Here is a 14,512-nt window from a genome sequence, read left to right as displayed (position 1 = left end):
TTGGTTGGCAACCTGAAAATTTAACACATACGTACCTTCCACAAGACAATTCCATTTCCCAGAATTCATCCTACAGATACCCACACCTGTGCATGGGTTGTATACACAGGGTATTCAGTGCAGCATGATTTATAGAAGCCAGAACTGCAAACAGCCTGGTTGTCTGTCAATCAGGAGAGGTTTGCTTAAATCAACTACGGCCCATCCAGAACTATGGGGTACTATGCTGCTTTTAAAAGAACGAGGGGGCTTCCCTGGTGGCGCAGTGGTTGAGAGTCCACCTGCCGATGCAGGGGACGCGGGTTCGTGCCCCGGTCCGGGAAGATCCCACATGCCGCAGAGCGGCTGGGCCCGTGAGCCATGGCCGCTGAGCCTGCGCGTCCGGAGCCTGTGCTCCACAACGGGAGAGGCCACAACAGTGAGAGGCCCACATACCGCAAAAATAAATAAATAAATAAATAAAAGAACGAGGCAGTGTCACATGTGTGGATGTGGAATAAGCTCCAGGATATATATATATATATTTTTTTAATCTTTATTTATTTTTATTTTTGGCTGCGTTCAGTCTGTTGCTGCGCATGGGCTTTTCTCTAGTTGCGACGAGCATGGGCTACTCTTCATTGCGCTGCACAGGCTTCTCATTGGGTGTCTTCCCTTGTTGCGGAGCATGGGTTCTAGGCACACGGGCTTCCATAGTTGCAGCGTGTGGGCTCAGTAGTTGTGGGTCTCGGGCTCTAGAGCGCAGGCTCAGTAGTTGTGGCACACGGGCTTAGTTGCTCCGTGGCAAGTGGGATCCTCCCAGACCAGGGCTCGAACCTGTGCCCTGCATTGGCAGGTGGATTCTTAACCACTGCGCCACCAGGGAAGTTAAGCGAAAAAGAGAACAATTTGTACAGGAGATGGACTGTGTGATGGTGCAGGAGATGGACCGTGATGCTCTTATGCAGAGACTCCCTCCGGAGGGATGCAAGAGTACAGTGCCAGCAAGCTGGGGAGCCAGAGAAGGGGAGGGCAGTTGGGGGCTTGCTTTCACTGGCAGCCCTTAGTGGTGTTTGGATTTTTTCTAAGTGCAGGATTACCTATCCACAAACCAACAAACAGCACCAAAACACAAAACAACAAAATCTCGTGCGAGTCTGAGACTGGAAAGGAGTGATGCGTGGATGGATAGAAAAGCTGCCTCTCGAAGGTGAAGTGGCTGGAACATTGCCCCCTGGTGGGCCCATTCGATGCATTTCTATAATCAGGTATCTGACATGCTTGTTAGGAGGAGAGCTCCTGGATGGCTGGGGCGTGGGGAAGGAGATCCCACATAGCGCAAGGGACCAGAGAGGATAGTACAGGCATCTGAGGTGTCCTCAGCAAGCAAACTTTCTCCCTCCCTTCCTCCTTCCCTCCCTTCCTTCTTTGAGCAAATATCCACTGAGCCCTTAGTAGGTACTAGGACCTGTTCAAGACCTTGGGCACTGTATTAATGATGCGTTTCTGATGTTTTGACCTCTGGGGTCTTGCTGACTCTGGAGGGCCTGCCCCTCCCTGGGTAGCCAATTCCTAGAGATAGTAAAGAACTTCCATGAGAACACCTTTCACATACAAACTAACCAATCCAGAGCCCTAATCCCCCTGGGTCAGGTGCCAGACCAGTAGGGACAGCCCTGATACCCCAGAGCTCACTAGTATTATTCAAACTAGCCAATCCTAAACCTGTTTACCCCACTTCACCTGTTCCATCTCGAGACACCACAATAAAGGCTCTTGCCCACTTTTCCCCCACTCCCTGGTCCCTCTGCCTCCTGATGGACCTTGGTGTTTCCCCTTGCGGCCCTGCATGGTGTGGTCTGCCCCCCTCTTGGGAACTGTGAGTAATTCAGTGACAGTCGTCTCCTGATCTATTGGCCTTACCATACCTGAATAATGATAAAAATTACATTTTAAAACAGAGACCCACCAGGACAACGAGTCAGGAACCTCCTCTCTCTCTCATGGAACTAAGAGTCCAGTCGATATATTGCATATATTTTTCTAGCTTGCTTTATTTTTTCATCTGATGATAAAAATGTGCTTGATTTCAAAACTGTAGCTGCTTATCAAATTAATATGGCTATGCTTGTGAAAATGAATAATGGGGTAATTTAATGGTGAGTTTGTACGCTATTTCTGACTCCCAGTGCCTACAACTACCACCGCCACTCACCCCAACACACACACATACGTCTTCCTGAAGGAGGGCTATTGAGTCCCTGGGAGGGTTTGAAGCAGCCTCACTCAAAGTTAAAAGTTCATTAAAAAATGAAAAGGTAGGCTGGGTGAGGCTGCTTCAGACCTCCTTCAGCTTAGGGTTGATAAAGACCCTGCAATATCTGTGGGACATCTCTGAACAGGGAGCAGAGGGATTTTGAGAGAGGAGGACAGAGGTACTCAGGGAAGGCAGGGTCTTGAAATCAAGCACATTTTTGTCATCAGATGAAGAAAAAACCAAGTTAGAAAAGTATATGCAATATAATGACTGGACTCTTAGCTCCATGAGAGAGAAAGGAGGACCCTAACTTGTTGTCCGGCTGGATCACTGCTTTAAAATGACCTCTTCCCCCCTTTCTCTTATTGTGTACGACCCTCTCCCCGCCCCACGCCCACTGTGTGCCTGGGCTGGAACTGTGCTGGACACCTGGGCATATACTGGAAATACTTGTTGAATAAAGAAATAAATCCATGATTGAATTAAGAACTGAAAAGTTTGCAGTGGATTCATCATCAACAAAGTCATCGATCAACTGGGTCAAAAATCTCCAATGGAATCTGATTGGGGGGGTTTGTGGAGTGAATTTATATGGAGAAAAGACAGACACTAAATGGACTCTTCTTCCTGGAATCCTTGAGATAATTTTTATGATCTTGGGGAAGAGAGGACCTTTATTATTTTGACAGCAAAAGCAGAATACAAAGGAAAGGACTGAATATATAAAAGGTGCCATTTTCTGTAATTAAAAAGCCACCATGTGGTGGATACAAAAACCTACACAGGATAAAATTGCATAGAACTGTCTGTACACATGAACACACATGAGTACAAGTAAAATGGGAAATCTGAAAAAGTTCAGTGGATTTTATCAGTGGTTGCAATATAGTACTATAATTTTACAATTTTAACCATTAGGGGAAGCTGGGGAAAGGGTACCTGTGACCTCTTTGTACTATCTCTTAAAACGCAGGTAGGGAAGTCCCTGGTGGTCCAGTGGTTAGGACTTGGCGCTTTCATTGCTGAGGGTCTGGGTTCATTCCCTGGTCGGGGAACTAATATCCCACAAGCCATGCAGCGAGGACAAAAGAACCCCCCAAAACCAAAAAAACACATAATAAGACAACACAGGTCTTCTGTGTCCTCATTGCACAGATGACAAAACCAAAACTCAGAGAGGTGAAAGGCATACCTGAGTCCCTCAGTGAATTAGCAACAGCCTCAAGACCAGTGTTCTACCCAGTGTCTTTCCTTCATGCTGCCTGGGTCAGGGTTTTCTCTAAAGGAGCTGGAAATGACCAAACCCTGGCTGGCAGAGTGGGTTCAGCCTTCCACCCCACGTCCTACCCCACCCCCAGGATCTTGTTCTGGTTTTGTTGACAGCAAATTGCCATAAAAAGAGTATCGTCTACTCTGAACTCAACAAAAGCAATGTTGAGAATGACCAGGCCAGCATTCTACAATGAGGACCATACAGCAGAACCTTCTAAGCAATGCATCATAAAATCCATAAATGACTTTTAATTTTTAAAATTTATTTATTTTTGGCTGTGTTGGGTCTTCGTTTCTGTGCGAGGGCTTTCTCTAGTTGCGGCGAGCGGGGACCACTCTTCATCGCGGTGCGCGGGCCTCTCACTGTCGCGGCCTCTCTTGTTGCGGAGCACAGGCTCCAGACGCACAGGCTCAGTAGTTGTGGCTCACGGGCCCAGTTGCTCCACGGCATGTGGGATCCTCCCAGACCAGGACTCGAACCCGTGTCCCCTCCATTAGCAGGCAGATTCCCAATCACTGCGCAACCAGGGAAGCCCCATAAATGACTTTTTAAAAATATTTGTCTATTTTGTTCACTGCTCTATCCCTAGCACTGAGAAGAGAACCTGATATATAGTAGATGTTCAATAAACACTTTTTAAAAAACATAAAATATGAGTATTATCTTTTCTGGAAACTTTGGGGGTCCCAGCTCCCCCAAAACATTAAGCCCCTAATAAATGACTCTCTAGTGGAGGGATTTCAGACACCATGATGGGAAAAGAGTTGTATTTCAGTGCCAGGAGGATTCCTGACAGCTGCTATTTTTATTCCACTTAAGCCACCCTTGGTCACAGCACAGCTGCCGGCAAAGAAGAGCTGCCTCAGTCCATTCTGTCCAGAACCCTTCAATTCCATACACGTTTACTGAGTGCCACCTCCACATAGACAATGCAGGGAAGGGTAAACTTTACATGGTTCTCTCTGTTTGTAGGGTTAAATTCTTAGCCTGGCATTCAAGACCCTTTATAATTTGGGCACAATCTAAGCTCCTCCCCTGCCAGCTCTCCTTTTATTCCACATCCAGACACTGCCCACCACATCAAGCAATGGAACCCATTTTACAGATACGCTGTGCAGTTTCACACCTCCATGTTACCCCTTGCCACCTGTGAGCCACTTACTTAAGCTTTAGCGTCTACTGCAAATGCCTATTCATCAATTCATCCATTTATTTGCTCATTTAATAAACATTTCCTAAGCAAGTCATGTGTTGATTGTTAGGGTCACTGAGAGGATCCCGAAAGGAGCACTGTTCTGAAGATATTAGCAGTCTGGGAGGGGAGGAGAATGTGTCCACATAGACTGCATTGCAGGGTACCAAGTGCTCAGAAGCCCTGGAGTGGGGCCAGAGATCCAGCCCATACGGTCAGGGATGGCGTGTTGGACAAGACTTGGAGTTACTTTGGATGAAAGGACCTGCCAGAAGACTTTCTCTGGCCACCCTGGCTGAAACAGGTGCCCACCTCACTTTCTCTTCCTTGCCAGCCTTTATCTTTAAGTGCCACTGGTTATTTATTTCCTTGCCCCTTGTTTATTGTCTGCCTCCCATACCAGAATCTTGCTTCATGAGCACAGCTTCTTGTTCCCTGCTGTTTTCAGTTTCTGGCACAGAGCTGGCGCTTGGTAAAGAGTTACTGAGTGACTGACTGCATGAATGAATGCGTTCAGCCCAGAGAGAGTGAGCACAAGATGCCTGGCCCTGTCTTTCGAGCTGAGGTGGCACAAAGGCAACCTCCCTGCATCATCTCTGGACACGCACGAGAGGGTCAAGACATTTAGCAGAAGGAGGAACAAACATGGTGGGGAGCAGTTTTGGAGGTGACCCGAAGGCAAGAGCAATCAGGGCAAGCTTCCCGGAGGTGGATGGGCAGGAGAATGGGGATAGTCAGGACAAGCAGAACTGGAAACAGGTGAGTCTACGCTGTTCGAGGACCTGCTTTTCTTCCCTTCCTGAGCAGAGACATCTTCTCCCCAACCTCCCCTCGCCAGAGCAGCATGGTCCAGAGATGGATAATGTCCAGGGACTGTTGAGGTTTCCCACTCACTGTGAGATGCCAGGCAGAGTCTGTCCTGTCTGGGCTCAGGGCCGGTCCAGGAGTCTGCTCTCACAGTCTAGACTGACAAGCTGAAGGCTTGAGCCCCACCAACCGAGGCCCTGTGCCCCTATGAGGTCTTACATTCCTGCCGAGAGGCCAATTGCAGATCTGTGTGGTCCAGATTGTTTCCAAAGAGCAATTTTCTGCCCAGCTGGAGCTTGCTGAATGGAGCTTGTGCTCAGGGAGGGCCCGGTGGTTGCTGAGATGCCGCCAGCGACACAGCTGGCATGGAGCTGGATGCACGTGGGCGGCTCTGGAGTGTTGTCTGATGCATTTAGGTGACATGGAGCACATACACATATGTGTTTATGCACATGTCTCTGCACCACACGTGCACCTTGAGTGTGTATATGTATATACGTGCAGTCCTTGTCTGTATGGTGTGCATGTATGCATGTGTGTTTGTGCCCAGGTGTACCGGTCAGTGTGCACATGTGTTGCACACCTATCTGTGGCCTAGTCTGGGACAGGGTCTAGTGATCATCCTAGGGTCCAGCTGGTCCCTGGTGAGCCCATCCAATGAAGGCACAAGGCTCTAGATCCAACGTTCTTCCTGTGGATAAGCCACCCTCGGTGCCTCCTTCAGCACTGACCTGTTTACTCTTTCATTCTCTGTTCTTTGCTAGCTAGTCTGGTAAGTTAACATGTGTCAATGTAACAGCAGGAATTTCCTTGAGGACAGAGTGTGTTCATCTCCCAGAGAGCTTAGCACACAGTGGGTGCTGAGGAGGAGATGAGTATGGAGAGGGACAGCAGAAAGAGATTGTGTGTAGGAACCAACTCCTGGGTGCCCTGCACACTTTTTTTCTCATTTAATGCACGCAGTCCTATGAGGTCAAAATTATTCTGCCTCTTTACAGAAACCAAGGCTCGGAGTGGTGAAGTGACTTGTTCAAAGTTACACAGCCAGGAAATAGAGGAACATGGATTTGAACTCAGGTTTGCGTTATTCCAAAGATTTTCCACTTTATCCCACTGGAAGGGAATCTACCCAGACGAAAATAGCTAGAGTTAGGATGCTGACGAATACGGAGAATTTTTCTTCCTTTTACAAAATTTTATTTGATGTTTTGTTTACCTCTTCTCCTCACCACATTAAAGGGAGTATTATTTGATGTCTCAAGGCCCATAATAAAGAGTGAGACTCTGACTTTTGAAATATCACGAAGCTTATCTTTGGATCCTCTCAGGCTGCTGATTCTGATGAGGACGGAAGCGCTTTGGGCGGGTTGGGGTGGGGATGGGTGATAAACCGCATGCTGTCTGTGAGCCACAATCACTGGTGGATGAGACACCTCATCATCCATCAGGCCTGCCAGAGATAACAAGTCCCCACCCCTGCCATCACTTCTCTTATTACAGGAGAAAAATGAAAACCAACTGCAAATCACCTTGGCCATTTAGGTATGTTTATCTTGCTGTCAGCCACAAGCAGCCTCTATCCCAATGTTCCTGGCTAATTAGGGCTTGTCCTCAAAATACATGGAGGCTGAACCCTGACTATTGCAAGTCGGGGAGCAGGTATTAATCTGCCACTAACACTAGGCCATGAGTCAGGGTGACAGCCGACGGAGGGAGAGGGCTGCAGCAGGTGCTGACCGAGACTTCCAGGTACTCTGGCCCAGGGAGATGCCCACTGCCCCTTCTAAGAGTCGTGTTCCTTTTCATTGCCCCATGAGAACTCACTTGTGAGTCTGGAGTGGACACCATTGTGCTTTGGCCTCCTGTATCCATCCTTTGACTTCCAGTAAGCAGAAGGAGCCATCTTTCCTCCTGGGGAGTTGCCTTATCCCCATCCAGTGTGGCCTTGATGGGATACAAGCCAAACCACCCCGTCTCAGTGCAAGGGGTAGGCATGTGGCCCAAGCTTGGCCTGTGGAACCCAGTCTCTCCTGGGACTTGGACTCCTGGGTGGAGAGATGGCAGAGCTGTCGGGGAGAGGGAGGCATTCATATCAGTAGCAGCGACAGTGCTGGGATAGGATGTTTGGAAAGTCTCGGCTGCCTGGACCCTCCAAGGCCCTCCTTTTTGCTTCAAGCCTTTAGTGTTCCTGCTGAGAAATAAATCCCCCTTTAGCTAGAGTTGGGCTCTGCTGTTTGCAATCCTGACTGATAAGCCTCCTCCTCTGTACTAGGATCTCTCGAGATTCTGCTGTGATTTCAGGAAAGAGAGCTAGTAGGAGGGAAGAGGAACGCTGAGGATTGGGAAGGGTAAGGGGATACAGCTGGGTCAAATGGAGGTCGAGGACAGCAAGAAAACAAAAAATCCCATGCAGGGGCCCAAAGGTGTGCCAAAAATGTTCTCAGCATGATCATAAGTAATTCTCACAAACTTGAAAGAAAGTCTTATTTCATTTGTATAGGCAGCTATTATATTCATATGGTCAGCTCCGGTCCCCTTTTTTCTTATGACAGGACCCCAGGTTTACAGAGGAGAAGCACCCTCCTCTGCCCTCGGGCCTGTTGGTTTGGGCAGGGCTAGCATCACCTTGAGACCCACGTGACCAAGGCCTGGCCAATCAGGGTGTGAATCGCCCCAGGTTCAAGGACAGAGGTACGGCCAAGCCGGGCCAATGAGACTCAAACTTGAGACTTTTACTGAAACTAAAAGTAAGAGGTGTTCTTTTCAGGTTGGGGTTGTGGGAAGTAAGCCCAGAACTGCTGGGGGCCATGCTTACCACCTGATGGAAAGATTCTGCTTGTGAATGTTGCCACCATAAAGGTAGTTGAACCAAGAACTGGGAAGTAAATTGGTGTCTCATGACACTGTTTGAACATATCACTGGAAGAGCTGATAAGTTCTTTTTCTGTTTTGGTCAGTCTGTGCTGTCCTTTCTGTCACTTGCAACCTAATGACAACAGAAGAAACTCAAAAAGTAAAGAGGGGCTTCCTTGGTGGCGCAGTGGTTGAGAGTCCGCCTGCCGATGCAGGGGACACGGGTTCGTGCCCCGGTCTGGGAAGATCCCACATGCTGCGGAGCGGCTGGGCCCGTGAGCCATGCCCGTTGAGCCTGCGCGTCCGGAGCCTGTGCTCTGCAACGGGAAAGGCCACAACAGTGAGAGGTCCACGTACCGCAAAAAAAAAAAAAAAAAAAAAAAGTAAAGGGATCCCAGGACAGGAAAGAGGGACCATGTTGCACTGGAGCAAATTCCCCATCTTAGACTTTGCCTCAGACTCTGGAGGCGTGCATTCAAGTACCAGCTCAGCCACTGATTCACTGGAGGGGAGGGGGGTTTAGGTACACTACTTAACATCTCTAGGGCTCAGTTTTCCTTCTGTAAAATGAAGATGAAAATAATGCTTGAGCACTCATAATAATAAAAAGATTTCAGCCAACTAATTGGTTACTACATGCTAGTCCTTATGCAAATTATTTTTCCCATGCATTATTATGTTAAATCCTCATAAAAACTGAATGATGTGGGACTTCCCTGGTGGTCCAGTGTGTAAGACTCCGTGCTCCCAGTGCGGGGGGCCCAGATTCAATCCTTGGTTGGGGAACTAGATGCTGCATGCATGCTGCAACTGAGTCCGCATGCCACAACTAAGACCCAGTGCAGCCAAAATAAATAAGTACTAAAAAAAAAAAAAAAAGACTCTGTGCTCCCAAGGTCAGGGTTGTGGGACTCAGCTTGGCCCTGTGGACAACATCTGACCGGGACTTTCAAAAGATGGGTCATTTCCAGTGGTGTCATTCGTATGTAGACAAAGGGAGACCAGAAAATTTTAAGGATAATAAAGTTTTAGGTGATTGAGTGAATGAATGAATGGGTGAGTCAAGGACTGAATAAATAAGTGAGTAAATCTGTGAATGAGTAAGTGAGTGAGATAGAAGTAAACTGGTTTCCTGCCTTATGGAGCTCCTAGGGCAACTGGGAGATAAGACAAAAACAGTATAAACAACTAGAGAACAATTATGTGCCAAGACACATAGCACCAATGATGTGTTTCATGGGAAGATGCCCCTATGGACTGGAGATGTTCAGTCAAATTTGAAGTGTGAGATGGGGCTGATTGGGGTGCTGAAGAATGGGTAATATTAGAAAAGCTTGAGAAAAATGGTAAGGCACCAGGAGAGGTCACCTAGTGCAGGTGGGGAAGTGGAGCTGGCCAAGTGCAGGAGACTTGCTCCCTCCCTGCAGACCCACCGAGCCCTCAGCACTTCTGATGCCTCTATCAACACTTATCCAGGAGTAATTTGCGGGTGCAGATCTAGGACTTGGGTTCTGGGGGGAGAAATCACAACGAAGGGTTTCTCTTAACACTAGCCCACAGCTGGGGTGGAGAGGTGAGCCAGAGCGATCCATAACAAGCATCCTGGGTCTGGCCATACCAAAGGCCGAGACTGCCCTCATCTCCAGGGCTATTCTGAGGACTCAGCTGGCTGCAGCAAATAGATTTTCCTTTATTGGTTTTGGGGCCAGAGAGCTATTCAGGATACTTTGAATGATGCTCAGATAAACAAGGGCTTCTGAGGAGGGGAGCAGGGCTGCACAAAGCGCTCTGGAATATCATAGACCTGGTTTCCATTCCTCAGCCCACTACTACCTTGCTATGTGACTAGGGCAAGTAGCATCACCTCTCCAAACCTCAGGTTCCTCATCTATACAACAAGGGTAGTAAAACATACCTCGTGGAGGTGATGTGAGGAAATGTGGAATGTTCCTGACACCATGTTTGCCTGAAACAGAGCAGGTATTTGGAAAATGATAGGGTTTTTTTTGTTTTGTTTTTTATATTTTTACATCTTTATTGGAGTATAATTGCTTTACAATGGAGTGTTAGTTTCTGCTTTATAACAAAGTGAATCAGTTATACATATACATATGTCCCCGTATCTCTTCCCTCTTGCGTCTCCCTCCCTCCCACCCTCCCTATCCCACCCCTCCAGGCGGTCACAAAGCACCGAGCTGATCTCCCTGTGCTGTGTGGCTGATAGTTTTTTATTTTCTGACTTTTCCCCAATGGGCACTTCTATTATCAGAAAAAAATATAGTTAATTTTTTAAAAATTTAAAACAACAAAAGTGTATCTGCTTATGGTCTGGGTAGAAAAAGTGTATAGGTCAGAGTTAAGCCAAGAAATAGATGGCATCTTCTAGTTGGATAGTTTGAGGATAATTCAATAAAAGGAATATTTATAAAAATATGGGCAAAGTGTACAAGGGATAGTGCTGCACCCAGGGAAGGTGGAGGACACCTGATAGCACCTCTGAGCCTAAAAGGCGAGAGTAGGCAGCAGTCGCCAGAGCCCAGGGAAGGAAGGGGCTGGATGGAGAGGGTCTTGGCAGGAGTTGTAGCCTTCAGTTCAGGGACCCCACAGAGAGAAGCCAGGGGATTAGACACCACGGCCTCTTTCTTCTCCCAACCTCTGATCTTCTCTGGGACTCGCCATTGGCTGAACCCAAAAGTAAACCAGGGGCCAAGGAAGCCATTGTTGAAGGCTGGTTTCCCAAGCACGGAGCAGTGGGGGGAGTTGGGAGAGTGGATCCAGATGGTCAAATAGGGAGATCCAGTCAAGGGGTTTCGGGATGCCCTGTTGATAAGAAACTTGGAGACCCCTCCCCATAAACGTGCTCTCAAGCCCCCCTCTTCCAATTGCAATCACAGCCAATGTTCCTCAATGTGGAGAGAGGAATGCAATGATGAGAACATTCTGATGAAGGATAAGCTTGGTCTTTTCAGGGACGCGGCCTGAGAGTGGGAACGGGACACGGCGCTCCCTGCTCGGCAGGAATGGGCAGGGCCGGACGTCGAGTGGGAACACTGAGGATGCACTTCACACCGAAGACGTCCGTGGTTGATGAGCCCCTTGAGTCCAACAGGTAGGGAAACGAAAAGAAGTCGTAAGAAGAACATTTAATAAATTCTAGCTGGAGTCTAGGAGAAAGAGACGCCCTCCTCTTGCAATTACCACCAGTCATTTTTCAGTCCGTATCCAGAGAGTCACAAATCAGCTGTTAGCGTGATGGGGGCTTGGGTTTCAAGCACCCTTTGCAAAGTCTGACACTTCCACTGGGGTTGGGATGGAAGACTGAGTGCTGAGACTGGCCAGGTCACAGCCACCAGGTGGACAGAAGTCCGTGGTGGACAGAGGTCAGGGTTGCCAGCTCCTAAGATGGGATAGAGTGGACAAGGAGGTGGGGCGTGGGGAAGGTGGTAGAGAAAATGTCACACGCTCAGAACGCACAGATGAACACATGTGCAGACTAATACAGAGACTCAGACACACACAAGGACACCGAGACATGAAGACAGACACACAGGAACACTCAATAGGGACACACATAGACATGCAGAGTCACAGACACCAAGAGGTCCACACACCCACAAGTACACACCGAGGGACATGAACAAGGACACAAAAGACATACAGACACACACAGGGACACTCACAAGGACACAGAGAGACATGAGTCCCACACACAGGAACACACATCAAGGATACACATGGACACACAAAGTTGTACATTCAGAGAGACACACTGTGAGACTAACCGGGACAGTGATATCAAGAGCCAAAGTAAGGGGTTTAAATGGGCAGGGCACCCAATGTCTGCAGGTTCCCTAAAACTAAAAGGAAAGGGCTTCCCTGGTGGCGCAGTGGTTGAGAGTCCGCCTGCCGATGCAGGGGACACGGGTTCGTGCCCCGGTCCGGGAGGATCCCGCATGCCGCGGAGCGGCTGGGCCCGTGAGCCATGGCCGCTGGGCCTGCGCGTCCGGAGCCTGTGCTCCGCAACGGGAGAGGCCACAGCAGTGAGAGGCCCACGTACCACAAAAAAAAAAAAAAAAAAAAAAAACTAAAAGGAAGGGTGGTCCATTAACAACATAATGGACTATGCATTGGGTTGGTCAAAAAGTTTGTTCCGTTTTTTTCCGTAAGATCAATAGCAAACCGTATTTTAAACAAAAGGGTGTCTAGTGGTCCAACAGGGGCTATCCTAGGAGAGGCACTTGTTGGATTACAGCCCATTAAGTAAGGGTCAAGCCCAAAGTGGGGTCATACTTACAACTCAGTCAACCCCACCCGCCAATCCTCTGTCTCCAGGCCCAGAATTCAGAGTCTCTTGCGGTCGTGCCCCTCAACTGTACCCCACCCCATCTCCACCACTTCTCTTGGAGCCTCAGCTCGAATCCTGCAGTGTTCCCGCTTCCCCAGATGTGCCATGTCGTTCCTGCCACCAAGCCTTTAGCCATGTCATCCTTTCCACTGAGAGTGCCTGCCTTCTTCCTCTGCCTCTGCAAACCATACCCCGTCCCTCCCACTTGAGCCCTCCTCGTCCGGGAGGCCTTTCCTGACACCAGTGACCTCTCTCTTTCCTGTTCTACAGTTATGTTTTCCTTTCCTTCCTTCACGCCTGAAGCTCAGACAGGTGAAGTGACTTGCCCAGGGTCACATATCTCAACAGTGATAGAGCTGGGATTTGAACTCAGGTCTATCTGAATCCAAAGCCCAGTCTCTTTCTGCTATACTCTCTAAGGCCCTAGAGATCAGGGGTCACATTTCATGCACATTTAAATAGTTTCCAGCGCTTCATTATTCTAAGCAATGCTGCCACAAATATCTTCATGTTTTAGATTATGTGTTTAGCTTAATTCTCAGGAGTGAAATTAATGGTCAAGGCATGTCTCAGTCTGTTCGGGCTGCTATAGTAAAACACCACAGACTGGGTGGCTTATGAACCACAGAAATTTATTTCACACAGTTCTGGAGGCTGGAAGTCTGAGATCATGGTGGCAGCATGGTCGGGTGAGGACCCTCTTCCAGATTGCAGACTTCTCATTGTGTCGTCACATGGTGCAAGGGGGCACGGAAGCTCTGTGTGGTCTCTTTTATGAAAGCACTAATCCCATTCACGAGGATTTCACTCTCATGACCTAATCACCTACCAAAGGCCTCACGTTCTAATACCATCACACTGGGCATTAGATTTCACCATATGAATTTAGTGGGGACACAAACATTCAGACCATAGCAAGGTATATGAGCATTCATTCACCCAAGAGATATTTCTCATCACCTCCACTGCTACCGCTCTGGTCTGTGTCATCATTATTGCTCAGCTGGAGGTCTGCAGAGGCTTCTCAACTGGATACTCTACTCCCCACTTCCTCCTGCAGTATACTGAGAATTGGTCCCAATTCTTCTCCCCTTCCTCCAGCCACACCTTGCCAAGGCTTCATTATGGATGGAATGGATTTCCCTGCCCCTTAACTTTGGCCTTGGCCATTGACTTGCTTTGGCCAATGGAATAGAGCAGAAGTGGGTCAGTTCCAAGCCTGGGGCCTGCCCTCTTGTGCCTCTGCCATCAACATGAGAACATCCCTCAACTCCACTGCTCCTGGGGGATGAGAGACATGTGGAGCAGAGCCGCCCAACTGCAGGCCTGTGAGAATACATGATGATTGTTTTAAGCCATTGAGTTTGGAGGTGGTTTTTTATGCAGCATTATTGGGGCAATAGCTGAGAGATACACCCTCCTCTAATCTATTCTCCACACACTGATGGAGTTATCTTTTAAATATTTTCTTTTATAATTTGTACTTTGTGTGTTGTAACTTTTTACCATTAATCTGCCTACCTACACCAAGACCTTGCCACTTTCTGCCCCAGGACCCCATGAATGAACCGCTGAAAGTACAGGAAGCAGTGGTGGGTGATTAGGCCATAGTATGCTCAGATCTCTTCCAAGTTCATGAGGGTCGACCAAGGCCAAGGTGGCCCATACAGAGGAATTGGAAGAGGGCTGAAATCCTCACAGGAAGGGGAAGAGGATAAGCCAGCTCTCATTTCACCCTCCCAAATATCTCACCATGGGCCTCACCATCCCCATTTACCCAGGCGGAAACAGAGGCTCAGGGAGGTG

This window comes from Monodon monoceros, unplaced genomic scaffold (assembly GCF_005190385.1).
Source record: "Monodon monoceros isolate NGI ecotype Baffin Bay Population unplaced genomic scaffold, NGI_Narwhal_1 Super_Scaffold_3, whole genome shotgun sequence".
In the NCBI taxonomy this organism is placed as follows: Eukaryota; Metazoa; Chordata; class Mammalia; order Artiodactyla; family Monodontidae; genus Monodon; species Monodon monoceros.
The sequence above is the reverse complement of the archived record's forward strand: the minus strand, read 5'-3'. Positions refer to the sequence as shown.